General features: G+C 41.6%; 1 long non-coding RNA gene across 1 annotated transcript; it reads left to right on the top strand.

The window, feature by feature from the left end:
* The first annotated feature begins 1,957 nt into the window (after positions 1 to 1,957).
* Positions 1,958 to 18,047, top strand: LOC306664850. The gene is made up of 4 exons (XR_013764816.1): positions 1,958 to 2,368; positions 2,958 to 4,750; positions 16,779 to 16,883; positions 17,442 to 18,047. It is a non-coding gene; the product is annotated as an uncharacterized lncRNA (long non-coding RNA).
* The last annotated feature ends 907 nt before the right edge of the window (positions 18,048 to 18,954 follow it).

Here is an 18,954-nt window from a genome sequence, read left to right on the forward strand (position 1 = left end):
AAATGAGGAGTGTGGGTGGAAGTCTGGCAGAAGAGACAATTCCTACTAACACGAAAAATCCAGACTCTCGGAGCTGGAAGGCTCCCAAGTCTGACTTCTCCCTTCCCTTCGCAGCATCTTTTCCGGGTGGTTGGCCAGCCTCGTGTGGGCCTCTAGAGACAGGAAACACACTCCTTTTTTGAGGCATTCATTTTAAAAATACCTTTGACTATTAAAAACAAAATATTTCTATTTTAATCAAAATCTGTCTTTCTGTAGCTTCTCCACACTTGTCCTTAGTGTCCCAGAAGACTAGTCCCAGAGGACTAGTCAAACTCCTTTGAAATAGCCCAGAATAGAAGAGCGTAGAAACTGGGAGTCAGAACCTGGGTCCAATGTAGGACTTCTAGAAGAGCAGGGAGTGTATGTCTGCGTGTGGAAGTGCTCTGTGTGTCACAGGTAGCACTGGGGATAATTGTAATTGTATGCCAAACAGTGTTCTAAAGCATTGTCTCATTTTATCCTCACAATGAATACTTGAGATAACTATTATCATTCATGTTATACAGAAGAGAAAATTGATGCCAGGAGACTTGAAGTCACCCATCCCAGGTCACCCAGCTAATTTAGATGATTCCCAGGTGTGTGTCCTTATCTAATACATCACCGGCAAAAAAAAAAAAAAAAATAGGCAGGTGGAACTGAATGTACCAGAAGCAGCCAAGAACTATTCCCCTAGGCTAAGGCCCCCTTCTAACCAAATTTCCTGTGGAAAGTGTTCTCGCACTCCCAAACCTTTCTTCCTTCTTCTCTGGTCCTGAGATGAAATAACCCACAGGCAGCTCTCTATGCAGAGAAGAAAATGATACAGAGGACAGTCCATGTTGCTTACAAGAACACAGAAAGATCAGGCTTTGTTGACTCAGATAGGGAAACAGAATCCAGGAACACTGTGTCTGCTCTAGGGTAATTATCCTGAAACTGGTTGGCATTTTACTCAGCTCCAAAACTCATAAAGAGGCTTCAAAGAGATGGCGCCTCTGGGGACTGTTTTATCAAAAGGAACTTTAGAAGAGGTAAAGTTTCTAGATCAAACTCAACTCTTAATTGAATCAGCAAAAACTGAACCTGTCTTAAAAGAGAGTTTTGTGAAACAGCAGGAAAACATTTTCAATATGTAGATTGGGGAAGGAAAAAAAAAAAAAAAAAACAGGAGAGAAAGGAACCCAGATACCTGGCAGAATGTCTGCGCTGTTGGCTGGGGGTAGAAAGAAGGGAAGTTATTGGAATTATAAACCCTTAGCTTGAAGAAAAAAAAAAAAAAAAAAGCACAGAGTTTCCATCTGTTCCATCTTTTTCATTTAATTCACTTAGATTTAATTCAACTTATCCATTCATTCATTTTCCAGTAAATAACCACGGAGGGCCTGCTGTGCATCAGGACTGTGTGACCGAACTGGTGTGCAGAGGGAGTACAGCACTGCCCTGCCTCCCAGGAGCTCAAGCTGCCCACGCCCCCAGTGCCCATCTTAGCCCCAAGTGCCTCTTCCCCCGTCTCCCCGCCTCCACCCTCCTCTTCAGGGTTCCATGAAATCCCACCGGGCTTGGTAGTTTGAGGAGCAGAGCCAACCATTAGACTCTAGCCTATTTCCCTTTAGAACTGGATTCATGAGGCTAGATTCCAGTCCTTTTTTCTGCCTCTGATTCTCTATGGGAACCTGGAAAAGAAGATTTTACTCATTTATGGGAGGAAACTGAGCTCAAGGAAGCTTGCTTTCTCTTGCTTCCCCAGCCTCAAGGTTAGGTTCAAATCTTGACTTCTCTGCATTCACAAGCTGTGTGCCTGTGAGCAAAGTGTTTACCCTCTCTGTTCCTCAGTTTCATCGTATAGAAAATAGATCATGGAAGTTTTTATTTTAAAAAAAGTATGTGAAATGCTTAGAATAGTAACTGATATATAATAGTTGCACTATTATTAGAGTACCATGAGCCAGGTTTTCATAGTACTGATCACCATTTGTTACTATCTATTTTGAGTGGTTCCTCGATTTATGTATCCCTCTCTCCCCACACTAGATTATAAATTCTTTAAGGGCTGTTTACCTATTGTTATCTCCCCAACAGCCCCCTCAGTGACTGGCACATAATAGGGGCTCAATCAATGTTTGTTTAATGAGCTAATGAATGGATGGATTTCTCCCCCAACCCATCTCAACTGCAGAGGAAAGAAGAATCCGAAGGGATGCCAGAGCATCTGCTCCCGGAGATTTTTTTCAAACAAGCTCCAACAGCTGTTTGTGCTAGAAGCCACCATAAAAAGCATTCTTAAAAGCAAGAGGGACAGAACAGCAGTAATGGAGAGATCTATGGCTCAGCTGGGATCCTGAACGTATGACTTCAGCAAGACTCTGGGGAGCAAATGGGGAGAGAGGGGCAGGTAGAAGCAGGAGCCGAGGAAAGGGAGGCAGAGGCGGAGTCGAGAGAGATACTCAGTGAGAAAGACACTCAGAGAGGCAGAGACAGACAGCCAGGGCCGCCCTGTGGTTGACAGAGACAAAGATGGAGTGAGGGAAGGAAAGCAAGGGAGACAAGTGTTTGAACTGGCAGCTAATTTCCCAAATCCTTGAGGGGTTTTGAGAGATAGAGAGTAATGCAGGCTTCAGCCTTGGCTGGTTGATTTATGACCGGTGAGAGTTTAGCCACAGTTGAGCTAAGCGCATTAGGCAGCTGTGTGGCCTGGAACTTCTCGCAGCCAGGCCTGGGGCTCCCTGGGGGCGGATCACCGCTGCAGAGACAGGTATGGTCCTCAGAGTCGGGGACACAGCGGTGGGGAGGACTTGCACCTTTGTCATTACTGGCCTTCCTTCGCCCCATTTAATTGGCAGCCACACAAGGAGTTTTGACGCAAGGCGGGCCCTGTGGACTGGTCTTCTTCCTTCCTCTCTCCCTCCCTCCATCCCAATCTTCTTCCCTTCCAGATTTATTAAGCATGCACAGTGTACAAGACAACCAGGGATGCAGAGATGAGATAAGACACGATTCTTAACTTTAAAAGAACTCTCTGCGGCGTAGCAAAAGAAGAGAAAAGCAGGCAGCAGAGTAACAGGTACAGTATGACACCATTTATTTCAACTAAATTTTATTTGTATTTTCTTGTGATACACGCACTTAATAGGTACTGATAAGGGTAAAGTGATTTGGGCAAAAAATAATCTAAATTTGTAACTGAGGTTGCTGAGAAAGGAGGTGGGAAGGAAATGAGACCCGGAAGAGGAACCAAGAGGATTTCATCTTTATATAAGCAGTATGTTGCTTATTTTGTTTAAAAAGTAAAAGAAATCTGATCTTTTTATTTTCTTTTATTTTTTTTGAATGGTCATTTTTTTAGATGGTGGATACTGTCCTTTTAAGGTTTCTCAGAATTTAAAAAAAGACTTGAGAAATTGATTGGGATGCAGGGAGACAAGTCACTTTTGCTCTTTTCTTCCACGTTAGTTCCAGAAGACAGGAGCCGCAGGAAGGGTCAGAGGGCTCCACTCATTCATTCTCTCCCTCGGACCCCGACCGCCTCCCTGCCAGCTCCTATTCCCAGTCAACAGTTCTCCAGGATTGCCTCAAATAAGCTATGAGATGCTAAGTAAGACAAAAGAGGACTCTTTCCAGGAAATATTTTCACCTTTCAGAGGCTTCCAGGAGTCAGGAACCTGGGTAGTTCAGGCAGGAATTGAGGATTGGGAGCTAAGGTGACCAGGCTTCTCTGGCATCTGTGGAAAGGAGGCCCTGGCCTGAGCTTACGGTCACACCTAAGACACCTGAATTTGTAGGCAGCTCATATAATGATATGTGGCATAATATGTAATTGTATAATGCCTGGCTCCAAAGACCCAGATAGATCAGGGATAGGGCTTCTTTGGTGACCTTGGACAAATTGTTGTCTCTTGGGCTGTAGTTCCCTCCTCATCTGTAACATGGGGACAATAATACTTCCCAAGGTGGTTGTGAGGTGTAAAGGAGCCAACAGGTCCCATGACCAAAAAGAGCAGCTCAATGCCCAGCAAACAAATGCATTTGCAGAACTGTTCAAACCCTTCTTCCTGGGAATTAGGAATTCCTTAATGTGACAGCAAGAATGGTCAAACGAGTTGCCAGGCCTTCCGAGGTCCTAACGTTCTTCTCCTGTGGAGAAAATAGCACTTTAGGTGGCAAACGCGGCATGAACAAGGCCTGGTCCCAGGAGGAAACGTGAGTTCCAGGGGCACAGGGCAGAGCTGGCAGGGACATCACCAGTTCTCCAAGCCTTACTCACATCTCCGGGGGAAATCCTGCCCATTCTTGGATCTAAGATCAGAATGCCTGAGACTGGGGCTCAGGAACCTCTTCTGAGGAAGTCCTCCCCCGAATGCAAATTAAAATAATGACACAGCATTTTTCACCCATCAGCTGGCAAAGAGACCTTTCATAATGTCAGATGTCGAGGAGGGTGTGGGAATACGTGTGCTCTCAGCCACTGCTGGTGGGTGCAGCCACTTTGGAGGGCGCGGAGGTTTGCACGAGCCTTACTGCTCTACGATCTATGCTGTGCTGAGGCCTGAGGTTGCTTGTTGCAAGTCTGTGCGAAATAGTGAAAAGCTGGGAGCAAATCATGACATGCCAGGATCCTGCAATACCACGCGGTGCATAAGAATAAGGAGCTCCAAGAATTATTCCAAAATCAACAAAATCAAGCTGCAACATAATACAAACGATGTGACTTTTATATAACAACAAACCAGTAACAATACTCTCTCTCTATATATATGTATTCATTCATTCTATGGGTACAATGATGTCTGTAAATGTTCAGGAAAAGACAGATACATGTGAATCTGAAAACTGGAAAGACTGAGGGATAGTGGGAAATAATATTTTAACTATTTTTACATTTTAAAATTTGTTCTAATTAGTTATACATGACAGTAGAATGCATTTTGACACATCAAACATAAATGGAGTATAACTTCTCATTCTTCTGGTTGTACATGATGTAGAATTCCCTGGTTGTGAAATCGTATATGTACACAGGGTGATAAAGTCCAATTCATTCTACTATAATTCCTACCCCCATCCCCACTCCCCTCCGTTCACTGCCCTCTGTCTAATCCAAAGTATTTCTATTCTTCCCTAGCCCCTCCCCCTTATTGTGAATTAGCATCCACATATCAGAGGAAATATTCAGCCTTTGATTTTTTTGGGATTGGCTTATTTTGCTTGGCATGATATTCTCCAACTCCATTCATTTACCTGCAGTGCCATAATTTCATTCTTCTTTAAGACTGAGTAATATTCCATTGTGTATATATACCACATTTTCTTTATCCATTCATCTGTTGAAGGGCACCTAGGTTGGTTCCATAGTTTAGCTGTTTTGAATTGAGCTGCTATAAACACTGATGTGGCTGTGTCACTGTAGTATGCTGATTTTAAGTCCTTTGGATATATACCAAGGAGTAGGATAGCTGGGTCAAATGGTGGTTCCATCCCAAGTTTTCTGAGGAATCTCCATACTGCTTTTCATAACAGTGGCACCAATTTGCAGCTCTACCAGCAATGTATAAGTGTACCTTTTCCCCCACATCCTCGCCAACATTTACTGTTGCTTGTATTCTTGATGATTGCCATTCTGATTGGAGTAGTTTTGATTTGCATTTCTCTAATTGCTAGAGATGTTGAACATTTTTTCATATATTTGCTAATTGATACTTTAACTTTATGTACAGCTTTATTGAGGCATAATTGACATACAATATATTGCACATATTTAAAATATACAATATATTGCAGATTCACATCTGTGAAGTCATCACTACAATAAAAATAAGGAACATATCAGTAGCACCCAAAGTTTCCTCGTGTGACTACAATCTGTACAGTGAGATGTAGGGGACTTCTCGAAAGGGTTTCCTTGCTGTTACATAGAGAAGCACAAGAAGAAAAGACCTCTTCTTTTTGCTGGGTGTTGTTTCTTGGAGTGGTGTCTAGAATAGTGTCAAGCATCTTATGACCTGGAGGAAACAGTTAGCTTTGGAACAAAACCAATGCCCTTGAGGGTGGCGGAGGGAGAAAGCAGGCGCACCTGTGTAATGTTTGCTGAGCCACTGAATTAGCTCACCTGCAGGTACCCTACTCTGGGACTTCTGGTTATAAAGTAGAATGCAACGTCCATCTTTTTGATGCTTATTTGAAATAGGTGTTCTCTGATCTGTAACCTGAAAATCTAAAGAGATGTGCTTTGTCCTTTAAGGGAGGGCTGGTATCTTTTCTCAGAAGGACAAATGCCAGAAATTTGGACCAGAGGTTACGAGGAAGTAGAGATAATCAGCAGAGGCAAGATACTGCTAGAGGTGGGATGTGACATGGGGCAGCCAGGAAGGACTGATGGACATTTACATCCTCCTTTCAGGTTCTCATAAAGTCACTTGGGAGAGGGTAGTGGGCTTTCTGAAGTCAAGGTAGAAGGAGCTTGTTCTTTGGCTCTTTTGGCAGTGAAAGGAAGTAAAGGCCTTGATAAGATGAGATGTCTGAATACGCTGGTGTCCAGTTTCCCCACCTGTAAAATGGGGACGATAGTTCCTTCCAAGTCTACTCACACGGTATTGTGAGGAGGGCCCATGACCTGAGATGAGGTGAAAAGACCTGCGAAAACCAGACACACAGCAGAAATGCTCACGTCTACCATTTGTCTTCTACCTGTCAGGCAGATCTATTGAACCAAGTCCTCTGGGCGTTTGTGAGGAACTAGGATGTGCAATTTACAAGCCTTAGCTACAGGAAAGCCAAAGAATGACCAGAAAGACAGATCTCTCCTTAGACCCACTGGCTGCATGTCAATGAACTTCCATGTTTGGGTATGTGTATAAGTACCCACGTGGGTAGAAATGAAGGTGGGGAATGTAGCTCAGTGATGGAGGGCTTGCCTTTTTGTTTTCTAAACAATTTCATTTGATGAACAGAGGTTCTAAATTTCAGTGCATATGTAATCAAATTTCTGCTTTTTTCTTTTTATGATTAGTGTTCTATTTTTTTTTTTAATTCTTTCTCTTATAGGAAATTCTTCTATTTTTCTTTTCCAGTACTGGGAGTGGAACCCAGGGTCTCATAGAGGCTGAGCAGTGATCTACCGTTGAGTTATATCCCGGTCCTTTTTGTTTCTTTTTTTGAGACAGAATCTCACTAAGATGCCCAGTCTGGCCTTGAACTTGTGATCCTACTGCCTCAGCCTTCCAAGTTGCTGAGGCCTGGGCCACCACATCTGGCCTCATGGTATCCTTTTTTACAGCTCTGTTGTTTTACCTTTCAGCTTTGGATCTGTGATGCACCTGATAATCAGATTTATTTTGTTTTTGTTTTGGCATGGGTGATTGATCAACAGATTCTTAGGAACTCTTTCTATATACAGAATAGTTATATCAAATGCAAGTAATGATAATTGTATTTTGTACTTCTCAGTCCTTCTGTTAACTTTTTCTTGTATTACTATATTTGCTAAGATTTTCAGTGTACTGTTGACTAGAAATGGGAATAGCAGCCATCTTTCCTGTATTGCACATCTCAAAGAAAACTGTATCCTACCAGTAAGTGAGATGTTTGTTCCAAGATATTTTTCTAGACACTTTCTATACAAGTGAGGAAATCTCTTTATTTCTGATTTTCTAAGAGTTTTATATAATGACTAATGCAGTTTATCATATGCATTTTCTGTACCCGTTATGATTCTCAGTTGACTTTTATCCTTTATTCAGTTAATATACTGAACTCTTCTGATTTTTAAGTGCTATACTAACCTGGCATCCAGGATAAACTCAAAGTATCCTTGTATCCTTTTTTTTTTTTTTTTTTGACTGCTTGAGCTTATAGAACAGCTCATTTAATGGGAGCAGAGGCTAAAAGTCCTTCCATTTTCTTTCTTTTGCTCTTCTCCTACATTATTTTTTAAAATTTATTTTTATTGTAAACAAATGGGATACATGTTTCTGTTTGTACATGGAGTAACAGCATACCATTTGCATAATCATACATTTACATAGGGTAATGATGTTTGATTCATTCTGTTATTTTTTTCCTTCCCCCCTACCCCTTCCACCCCTCTTTTCCCTCTATACAGTCCCTCCTTCCTCCATTCTTGCCTTCCTCCCACCTCCCATTATGTGTCATCATCCGCTTATCAGTGAGATCATTTGTCCTTTGGTTTTTTGAGATTGGCTTATCTCACTTAGCATGATATTCTCCAATTTCATCCATTTGCCTGCAAATGCCATAATTTTATTATTCTTTATAGCTGAGTAATATTCCATTGTATATATATACCACAGTTCCTTTATCCATTCATCAATTGAAGGACATCTAGATTGGTTCCATAGTCTGGCTATTGTGAATTGAGCAGCTATGAACATTGATGTGGCTGTATCTCTGTAGCATACTGATTTTAAGTCCTTTGGGTATAGGCCAAGGAGTGGGATAGCTGGGTCAAATGAGGGGTCCATTCCAAGTTTTCTAAGGAATCTCCACACTGCTTTCCAGAGTGTCTGCACTAATTTGCAGCCCCACCAGCAATGTATGAGTGTACCTTTTCCCCCACATCCTCTCCAACACCTATTGTTGCTTCTATTCTTGATAATCGCCATTCTAATTGAGGTGACATGGAATCTTAGTGTAGTTTTGATTTGCATTTCTCTTATTACTAAAGACGGTGAACATTTTTTCATGTTTGTTGATTGCTTGTAGATCTTCTTCTGTGAAGTGTCTGTTCATATTCTTAGCCCATTTGTTGATTGGGTTATTTGTATTCTTGGTGTAGAGTTTTTTGAGTTCTTTATATATTCTGGAAATTAGTGCTCTATCTGAAGTATGAGAGGCAAAGATATTCTCCCACTCTGTAGGCTCTCTCTTCGCATTACTGATAGTTTCCTTTGCTAAGAGAAAGCTATGTAGTTTGAATCTATCCCAGTTATTGATTCTTGCTTTTATTTCTTGTGCTATGGGAGTCCTGTTAAGGAAGTCTGATCCTAAGCCAACAAGGTGAAGATTTGGACCTACTTTTTCTTCTATAAGATGCAGGGTCTCTGGTCTGATTTCAAGGTCCTTGATCATTGTGAGTTGAGTTTTGTGCCGGGTGAGAGATAGTAGTTTAGTTTCATTCTGTTGCATATGGATTTCCAGTTTTCCCAGCACCATTTGTTGAAGAGGCTATCTTTTCTTCATTGCATATTTTTAGTACCTTTGTCTACTATTAGAAAATTGTATTTATTTGGGTTTGTGTCATGTCCTCTATTCTGTACCATTGATCTACCTGTCTATTTTGGTGCCAATACCATGCCGTTTTTGTTACTATTGCTTTGTAGTATAGTCAAAGTTCTGGTATGGCAATACCCCCTGTTTCATTCTTCCTGCTAAGGATTGCTTTAGCTATTCTGGGTTTCTTATTTTTCCAGACGAATTTCATGATTGCTTGCTCTATTTCTGTAAGATACATCATTGGGATTTTAATTGGAATTGCATTGAATCTGTATAGCACTTTTGGTAGTATGGCCATTTTGACAATATTAATTCTGCCTATCCAAGAACATGGGAGATCTTTCCATCTTCTAAGGTCTTCCTTAATTTCTTTCTTCAATGTTTTGTAGTTTTCATTGTAGAGATCTTTTACCTCTTTGGTTAGATTGATTCCCAAGTATTTTATTTTATTTTTTTTTGAGGCTATTGCAAATGGAGTTGTTTTCCTCATTTTCCTTTCAGATGTTTCGTCGCTTGCGTATAAAAATGCTTTAGATTTATGCGTGTTGATTTTATAGCCTGCTATTTTCCTGAATTCATTGATGAGGTCTAGAAGTTTTCTGGAGGAGGTATTTGGATCCTCTAAATATAGAATCATGTCATCAGCAAATAGTTACAGCTTAAGTTCCTCTTTTCCTATTCATATCCCTTTAATTTCTTTAGTCTGCTTAATTGCTCTGGCTAGAGTTTCAAGGACAATGTTGAATAGAAGTGGTGAAAGAGGACATCCCTGTCTTGTTCCCGTTTTTAAAGGGAATGGTTTCAGTTTTCCTCCATTATGAATGATGCTGGCCATGGGTTTAGCATAAATAGCCTTTACAATGTTCAGGTATGTTCCTACTATGCTTATTTTTTCTAGTGTTTCGAGCATGAAGGGGTATTGTATTTTGTCAAACACTTATTCTGCATCAATTGAAATAACCATATGATTCTTATCCTTAAGTCTATTGACATGATGGATTATGGTTATTGATTTACAGATGTTAAACCATCCTTGCATTCCAGGGATGAACCCCACTTGATAGTGGTGCACGATTTTCTTAATATGTTTTTGGATACGGTTTGCCATTATTTTGTTAAGGATCTTTGCATCTATATTCGTAAAGGATATTGGTCTAAAATTTTCTTTCCTTGATGTGTCTTTGCCTGGTTTGGGTATAAGGGTGATATTAACTTCATAGAATGAGTTTGGTAGGGTACCCTCCTTTTCTATTTCCTGGAATACTTTGAGAAGTATTAGAATGAGTTCTTCTTTGAAGGTCTTGTAGAACTTGGCTGAGAATCCTTCTGGTCCTGGGCTTTTCTTGGATGGTAGGTTTTTAATGGCTTCTTCTATTTCATTGCTTGATATTGATCTGTTTAAATTGTGTATGTCCTCCTGGTTCAGTTTGGGAGGAGCATATTTCTCTAGAAATTTGTCCATGTCTTCGGTAGTTTCTATTTTGTTGGAATACAGATTTTCAAAGTAGCTTCTTATTATGTATCTCAGTGGTGTCTGTCGTGATATTTCCTTTTTCATCACGAATTTTAGTAACTTGAGTTTTCTCTCTCCTTCTCTTTGTTAGTGTGGCTAAGGGTTTGTCTATTTTGTTTACTTTCTCAAAGAACCAACTTTTTGTTTTGTCAATTTTTTGAATTGTTTCTTTTGTTTCAATTTCATTGATTTCAGCTCTGATTTTAATTATTTCCTGTCTTCTACTACTTTTGCTGTTATTCTGTTCTTCTTTTTCTAGGGCTTTGAGCTGTAATGTTAGGTCATTTAGTTGACTTTTCATTCTTTACTGGAATGTGCTCCATGCAATGAATTTTCCTTAGTACTGTTTTCATAGTGTCCTGGAGATTTTGATATGTTGTATCGTCATTCTCATTGACCTCTAAGAATTTTTTAATCTTCTCCCTGATGTTTTCTGTTATCCATGTTTCATTCAATAGCATATTATTTAGTCTCCAGGTGTTGGAGTAATTTCTGTTTTTTATTTTGTCATTGATTTCTACTCTCAGTCCATTATGATCTGATAGAACACAAGGCAGTATCTCTATTTTTTTGCATTTCCTAAGGGCTGCTTTGTGGCATAACGTATGGTTTATTTTCGAGAAGGTTCCATGTGCTGCTGAGAAGAAAGTGAATCCGCTCGTTGATGGATGGAATATTCTATATATGTCTATTAAGTCTAGGTTATTGATTGTGTTATTGAGTTCTATGTTTTCTTTGGTTGGTTTTTGTTTGGAAGATCTATCTAGTGGTAACAGCAGTGCATTAAAGTCACCCAGAATTATTGTGGTCTATGTTCAGGTCAATTCCTGAAATTGAGAAGGATTTGTTTGATGTACAGGGATGCACCATTGTTTGGGGCATAAATATTTACTATCATTATGTCTTCCTGATTTATGGTTCCCTTAAGCAGTATGAAATGTCCTCCTTTATCCCTTCTGACTAACTTTGGCTTGAAGTCCACTTTCTCTGATATAAGGATGGAAACCCCCGCTATTTTACTGGGTCCATGTGCGTGGTAGGTTTTTTTCCCATCCTTTCACCTTCAGTCTGTGGATGTCTTTTTCTATGAGATGAGTCTCTTGCAGACAGCATATTGTTGGCTCTTTCTTTTTAATCCATTCTGCCAGTCTATGTCTTTTGATTGATGAGTTTAGGCCATTAACGTTCAGGGTTATTATTGAGATCTGATTCGTATTCCCAGTCATTTGGGCTTATTTTTGGCTTTTAAGTTGGCTTGGTTTCTCCTTTGAGTGGTTTTTCTCTAAGGCAGTTCCTCCCTTTGCTGACCTCCATTGTTGTTTTTCATTTCCTCCTCATGGAATATTTTGTTGAGAACATTCTGTAGCACAGGCTTTCTATTTGTAAATTCTTCTAACTTTTGTTTATCATGCAAGGATTTTATTTCATCTTCAAATCTGAAGGTTAGTTTTGCTGGGTATAGGATTCTTGGTTGGCAACCATGTTCTTTCAGAGCTTGAAATACGTTGTTCCAGGCCCTTCTAGCTTTTAGAGTCTGGGTTGAGAAGTCTGCTGCTATCCGTATTGGTCTCCCCCTGTATGTAATCTGATGCTTTTCTCTCACGGCCTTCAAAATCCTATCTTTATTTTGAATGTTAGGCATTTTCATTATAATGTGCCTTGGTGTGGACCTGTTGTGATTTTGTGCATTTGGTGTCTGTAAGCCTCTTGTATTTGATTTTCCATTTCATTCTTTAGGTTTGGGAAATTTTCTGATATTATTTCATTGAATAGGTTGTTCATTCCTTTGGTTTGTATCTCTGTGCCTTCCTCAATCCCAATAATTCTTAAATTTGGTCTTTTCATGATGTCTCATAGTTCTTGGAGATTCTGTTCATGATTTCTTACCATCTTCTCTGTTTGGGCAACTTTATTTTCAAGATGAAATATTTTGTCTTCATTTTCTGAGGTTCTGTCTTCCAAGTGGTCTAGTCTGTTGGTGATGCTTTCCATTGAGTTTTTTATTTGGTTTATTGTTTCCTTCATTTCAAGGATTTGTTTTTTTTTTTTTTTTTGCACTTGCTCTTTCAGCTTATTGCTTCCTGTACTTGCTCTTTCAGCTTATTGGTATTATCATTCATTGCCTTCATTTGCTCTCTTATCTCATCCTTTGCTTCACGAATCATCTTAATCATGTATAATCTGAAGTCCTTTTCTGACATTTCTTCTAACATACTGTCATTGGATTCTATTACTATAGAATCTAGATTTGTTTGGATCATTTTCTTCCCTTGTTTTTTCATGTTGTTCATGTATCTTCCCCTGTAGCCCTGCAGATCTGGGGTATTGCAGATTTCCCCCATAGGCTTATAGTGGCCCTGTAGGTTTCCAAAACCCTTTCTTTAAGGGGAGATCAATATTAGCAGTGCCCAAATCAGACACTATGCAATCCTAGACCAAATAGCCCCTATGAGGACAATAAAAAAATTGTCATAATAAACAGAATGAGTTCAAATATTATCTTCAGTAAAACAAACAGATTTGCAATAAGGTCTGCAGTTTCAAATGGAGGACAAAGGGATGCAGAGGGATGTAGAATGTGGCTCTTACTGGGATAAGAAAAGAATATACAGAAGTTCTAGATAATAGAAAGGGTGAGAGTGTAATCAAAAGAAATTGGATGTTAGCATGCAAAAAAGGGAGAAAGAGATTCTGAGGGAACAGGTAAACAAAAGGAAAAGAGAGCAAGAAAAGTAAAGAAACAAAAACTTAAATTTTTAAAAAGGAGAAAAAAGAAAATCTACAGTATAACAGTCATATAGTAATGAAACCTTCCAGAGTTCAGTAGCCTGATGTATGAGAGGTACCTGACAATGAGCTTCAAGCCTCCAGCAGGCGTCTCAGGATGGGATTTGCCCCACCTAAAGATCGGAGCTACAGCTTCCAGGATTATCCAGGATGGCCGCTCTGGCTTCCAAATGTGTTGGCAAATGGGAAGCTGCAGCTCAGGGTGTGGCCGTGGTCAGCAGGAGGTCCTGGAGGCGGGATGCGGTTGGTCAGGCAGGGGTCCTGGAGGTCGGGTGTGTTTGGTGTGGTTGTGGAATCCTGGAGGCTGGGTGCAATCAGTTGGTCTGGGGTCCTGGTGATAGGGTGCAGTCAGTTGGTCTGGGGGTCCTGGCGGCAGGGAGCAGTCAGTTGATGTGAGGGCCCCAGAGGCAGGGAGAGATCGTTTGGGCTGAGGGATCCTGGAGATGGGGCTCAGTCAGTCTGGCCAGGGGTCCTAAGGGGCCTGGCTGTTGTCTCAAAATGGCGGCAGCCACATGTAATCAAACCTGCAGGTACTGTAACAGTGAACTTCCAGGCAAGAGCAGGCAGCTGGTGCTCCACTGGCGGTTGGCGATCAGTTGCTGACTGTTGTCGGATGATTGGGAAGTGAACCTCGTGTGTTGGGTGATGGATAGGTGTAAGGCAGGCGATGGACAGGCGAGAGGCAGGCAAATGGCGGATGATAGGTGCCTGACAGTGAGCAATCTGCTCTCAAAAAAGGTGTCGATATGCTGGCAGATTGCAGGTGATCACAGCAGACAAATGGGGTAAACAGCAGGGAATCAATAAGCAGCAAAAACTGCCTCACCAAGAAACAGATATCCTCTGCTTCCCTCGTATCCTTATATATACCCCTGTATATATTGGGGTATATATCCTAATTTCTTGGCTTATTGGTTCTTCTCCCAGGTGCTGGGGTTTTCGAACCCAGGTCCATGCACATGCTGGACGAGCTCTCTACATGATGAGCTGTCGGTCACTTATATCCTAATTCTCTATTGCTGGAATAATTTTGTTACTATTTCAATTAGGGTTTTGCATTTATATTCACTAGTGAGATTGGTTGTAATTTTCCTTTCTTGTATTATCCTTGTCAAGGTTTTTTTTTAATTAAAATATTTTTATTTTTACAGTCTTCATTTTGATTCATTGTACACAAATGGGGTACCACTTTTCATTTCTGTGGTTGTACATTGTAGACTCACACCATTCAAGTAATCATACATATACTTAGGGTAATACTGTCTGTCTCATTCTAATATCTTTCTGTCCTCCATCCCCTCCCACCCCATTTTCCTCTACACCATCCAAAGTTTCTTCATTCTTCTCTTCCCTCTGCCACCCGTCCTCGTTATATATTGACATGTACTTATCAGAGTTGGTTTTTTGGGCTTGGCCTATTTCACTTAGCATGATATTTTCCAACTTCATCCATTTACCAGCAATGCCATGATTTTATTTTTCTTTATGACTGAGTAATATTCCATTGTGTCAAGGTTTAGTATCAAGATTATAACTTGTCTCACAAAATTAATTGAGAAATAGTTCCTTTTTTAATATTCTCTGAAAGGGTTTATATAATACACTTGGTAAAGTTTGCCTGGGTATTTAAACCTGGAATTTTCTTTAAAAAAGTGTTTCAATTATGAATTATGAATAGTCTATTCAGACATAGTATTTCCTTTTGTGTCTGTTTTGCTAAATTATGTTTTACTAGGAATGTTTTCATTTTGCTTCACTTATTTCAGATTCATTGGTGTAAGTTAATACACGTTTTCATTTTATTATCTTTTAATTCTCTATAATACGCATTCCCCATTTTTTAATTATTCGTTTCTACTCTGTTTTTCTTGCATTTCTTTTCATTGCTTCTAACTTCTCTTACCTTCTATCTGGGATATTTTTCTTCTGCCTGGGAAAACACCCTGCTCTTTTCTTTTTTCTTTTTATCTTTTTTTGGTGCTGGGGATTGAACCCAGGGCCTTGTGCATGCGAGGCAAGCACTCTACCAATTGAGCTAGATCCCCAACCCTACTCTTTTTTTTTTTTTGGTGTAGATCTTCTGGTAATTATTTCAGACAAAATTGAGTGCATATGAAATGTCTTTATATTCAGTTTTGAAGGATTTTTTTGGGGGGGTTGGGTGATATTGTAACTTTGGCAGGTACTTTCTTTCGTCATTTGAAAACATTATTCCATGATTTTCTGTCTTCCCTGGTTTTTCTGAGAAGTGAGTTTCTGGTCTAATTTTTGCTCCTTTGAAAGTGACGTGTCATTTTTCACAGGCTGCTTTTAAGACAAACACTCTCTCATTCAGGCTGCACTGAGAGCAGGGCTGGCTTGCTCTGGCTTCTATTTTGTCTCAGTAGCTCTTTCGAGTTTTCACTCAGCAGCAACGGGTCCTGGACGTCGACTTGGGTCTTCGCATCCTGGAGAAACTCCAAGGACAGCGTCTCAGCCTCCTGGCTGCATTGGGTCCGCAAAGTCCTCGGACACACCATTCTGAACTCACCTCCCTCAAGGACCCCACTCCTGGCTCTTGTTCCAGTGGGTCCTCTCTACCCTTCTGAGCCCTGTCACATTCTGAAGCAGATTCAAAACAAAAACAAGTCCAGCTTCTCTTCCTGTTTTCAGTTGGAGGGTTGGTCTGAATTCCTTAGCCCGGCACTGCCGACTCTGTCAGACCACCTCATTTTACTTTCTTTGTCACTTTTATTGATAGTTGAAAAATTCTTGTTGATTCATTTGTTTGTTTATTTTATGTTTTGAATTGTCCTAGGAGGTCACAAACCTTGCAAGATTAGAGGACTTGTCTTGCTCATAGTTGGTAGGCCAGGCCAGCCCTGACAGGCACACAATGGGTCTCTTGCCTGAATGTCTTTTCATACCACATTCTTCTTGCCTTCTCTGCTCCTTGCCCTCACTGCTCTTCTAGTTGTTTTACTTTCCCCGTACTCACCACAGGGCCTTTGCACATGCTGTTTCCTTTACCTGGAAAGTTTTTCCTTTCCTACTTCACATAGTTAACTCCTCAGTTCAGGCTTAACTTCTCTATTCCTAATAACCTTTTCTTGGTCAATTTCCACATATATTGTTCTCTTGTACTATATCCATATCATTCATTGTATTTACAGTTTACCTATTACACATACTTACATAATTTCATTGTAAACTCCACAAGGGAAGTAATTTGTCCCTTTTCCTCATACAGGTCTTCAGCACTTGAAACATTACCTCATTCTCAATAAACACTTCCTGCATGAATGAATGAATGAATGTGCCAATCCTCATTCCCTGCCTGATTCTTATTTTACAGGTGAGAACAAAGGAAGATTGGGGGAGTTTTAAATTAGGCATCAGCCACAGATAACTGGATAGATAGACATAGAAGTGTTCTGAGTGACATGAAGCAAATGCTGAGACTTTTTCAGGCCTCATTTTCCTCAATCATAAAACAGGAATGAGTCCTCTCTCCTTGGATGGTTGTGAATATCGAGTTCATGTTCATAAGGACCAAGCACATTACGTGTGGAATGTGGTCACAAAATGGTAACTTCTGTTATTATTGTCATTGTTGTGAGTACTTCCTGTCCCTGTTGAGGGATTCTAGCAGGTCCAGCTGTTGAGAGGAAGGAGCAAAAGTCACTTGGATCCAGAACCTTTAGCAGCGAGCTTTGGGTAGGTGAGGGAAATGGCCAGCCTGTGATGTAGTGAGCAGATAAGGAAACTGAGGAGCCAGGAGAGACCATGGTGCAGGTGAGGGTGAGGTGAGAGAAGGGCCCAGGCAGCTTTCTCTGCCCCTGGGGCTCAGCCTGCACACTTCCCAGGATCAGCTGCAGATATTCTCTAAGAAAGCCCCTCTGCTCTTTCCTAGGGATTTCCTCGCAGGACTTCAGCTAATTCTCAAGACCCATTCAATTTACTTGAATTTTATCAGAGGGCCAGTCAGCAGAGTTCTAGATGAGCTGGCCTGAAGCCACGCAGAGGGCAGGGAGGTGCTGCCTCGAGCTCCTGTCTCGCTCTCTATCAGTGGCTCCCCAAGTGACCTTGGAAAGTCTGATAGTCTCAGACAGCAGTTCCTGAATCTGCAGAGTCCTGGCCCTGTCAAGGCGTGGTGGACGCTGGCCACAGCCTCAGCAGGAAGAGTGGACGCGTGCTCTGCCTTTTACTCTCAGAAATCGCCCTTGCTGTTCAGACCACAAAAGGCAGCAGCAAACGCCCCAGGCAGAGCTGCGCCTCACTATCATCGGCTTTGAGTGACTGACCTCAGCAGCCTAACAGCCGGACGGAGCAGGGCCAACCCACAGTGGTCAGCGGCACCTTCTGCATCTCTGAATGATTGCAGATCCGTGAGGCTAGGATGGCTCCCTTTGCCTGGAGCGCGCCCTGCGTTCTTCGGGTAAAGCAAGGGCCGGTCGATAACAGTGACGATGGACCCCGCGGACCGTTATTGAGCCACACGTTGACTTCGTGAAGGCTGGGTCCCGCCATCCTCACGACAGCAGGTGCGCTTCCCTCTTCTCGCCCTTCCCACAGGGAAAGCTTTCCAGGGCAGCTATCGCCTGATGGGCTGACACTGAATTTGGAGCTGTCAGCTTCTGATGAGGAGGGAGAAGGAAAGACGGATTCCAAAGACTTAATGCCATGGCCCTGATGATTTAACAAATTCATTTATTTGCCCATTATCTTTGAGCACCTACTATGTGCTGTGTGCCATTCTAGATGCCGGGAACAGAGTAGGTGTAAGAGGTAGGGTCAGCGTGTTTAGCTTTCATCTATTGTCACCCGACAGAATGACCATGAATCGAGCAGCTTAAGATGGCACGTGTGAGCGGGGGTTTCCGTGGACCTGGACTCTGAGCGGGGTCAGCAGGGTCCTCTCCAAGGCTGCCGTGGAGGTGTCAGCGGGGCGGGGTTCTCACTGGAAGGTTTGCGGAAGGATCTGCGGCCACGCGTCACTTAGGGTCAGTGTGTTCTGAGAAATGCTTCAGTAGGTGAGTCCTCGTCGTGAGAAGGGAATGGCGTGCGCTTAGCCAGCCTCATGCTGCGGCCTAACGCACGCCTGAGCCCGAGGGCGCACACACAGGGTGCAGCTTAGGGTCATGTTGAACAAAACAACGTGAGGAGAAGTCAAGCCCCAGTGAAAACGATGCACTTGAGAGGCCCGGTGAGCAGGAGCTGCACAGGGCTGCGGGGGTGGAATAAGGCCTGTTTTACAGGAAACTTCTATTTTTTTTTTTTTTTTTTTAGGTAAGTAGAAAGTGTACATTCTAAATAACAAAAAATAACCAGGTGTGGTGGCTCATGCCTGTCATTCCAGCAACTCAGGGGGCTGAGGTAGGAGGATCACAAGTTCAAGGTCAGCTTTAGCAACTTAGCAAGACCCT

Source organism: Sciurus vulgaris (genome assembly GCF_902686455.1).
Source record: "Sciurus vulgaris genome assembly, chromosome: 6".
Lineage (NCBI taxonomy): Eukaryota > Metazoa > Chordata > Mammalia > Rodentia > Sciuridae > Sciurus > Sciurus vulgaris.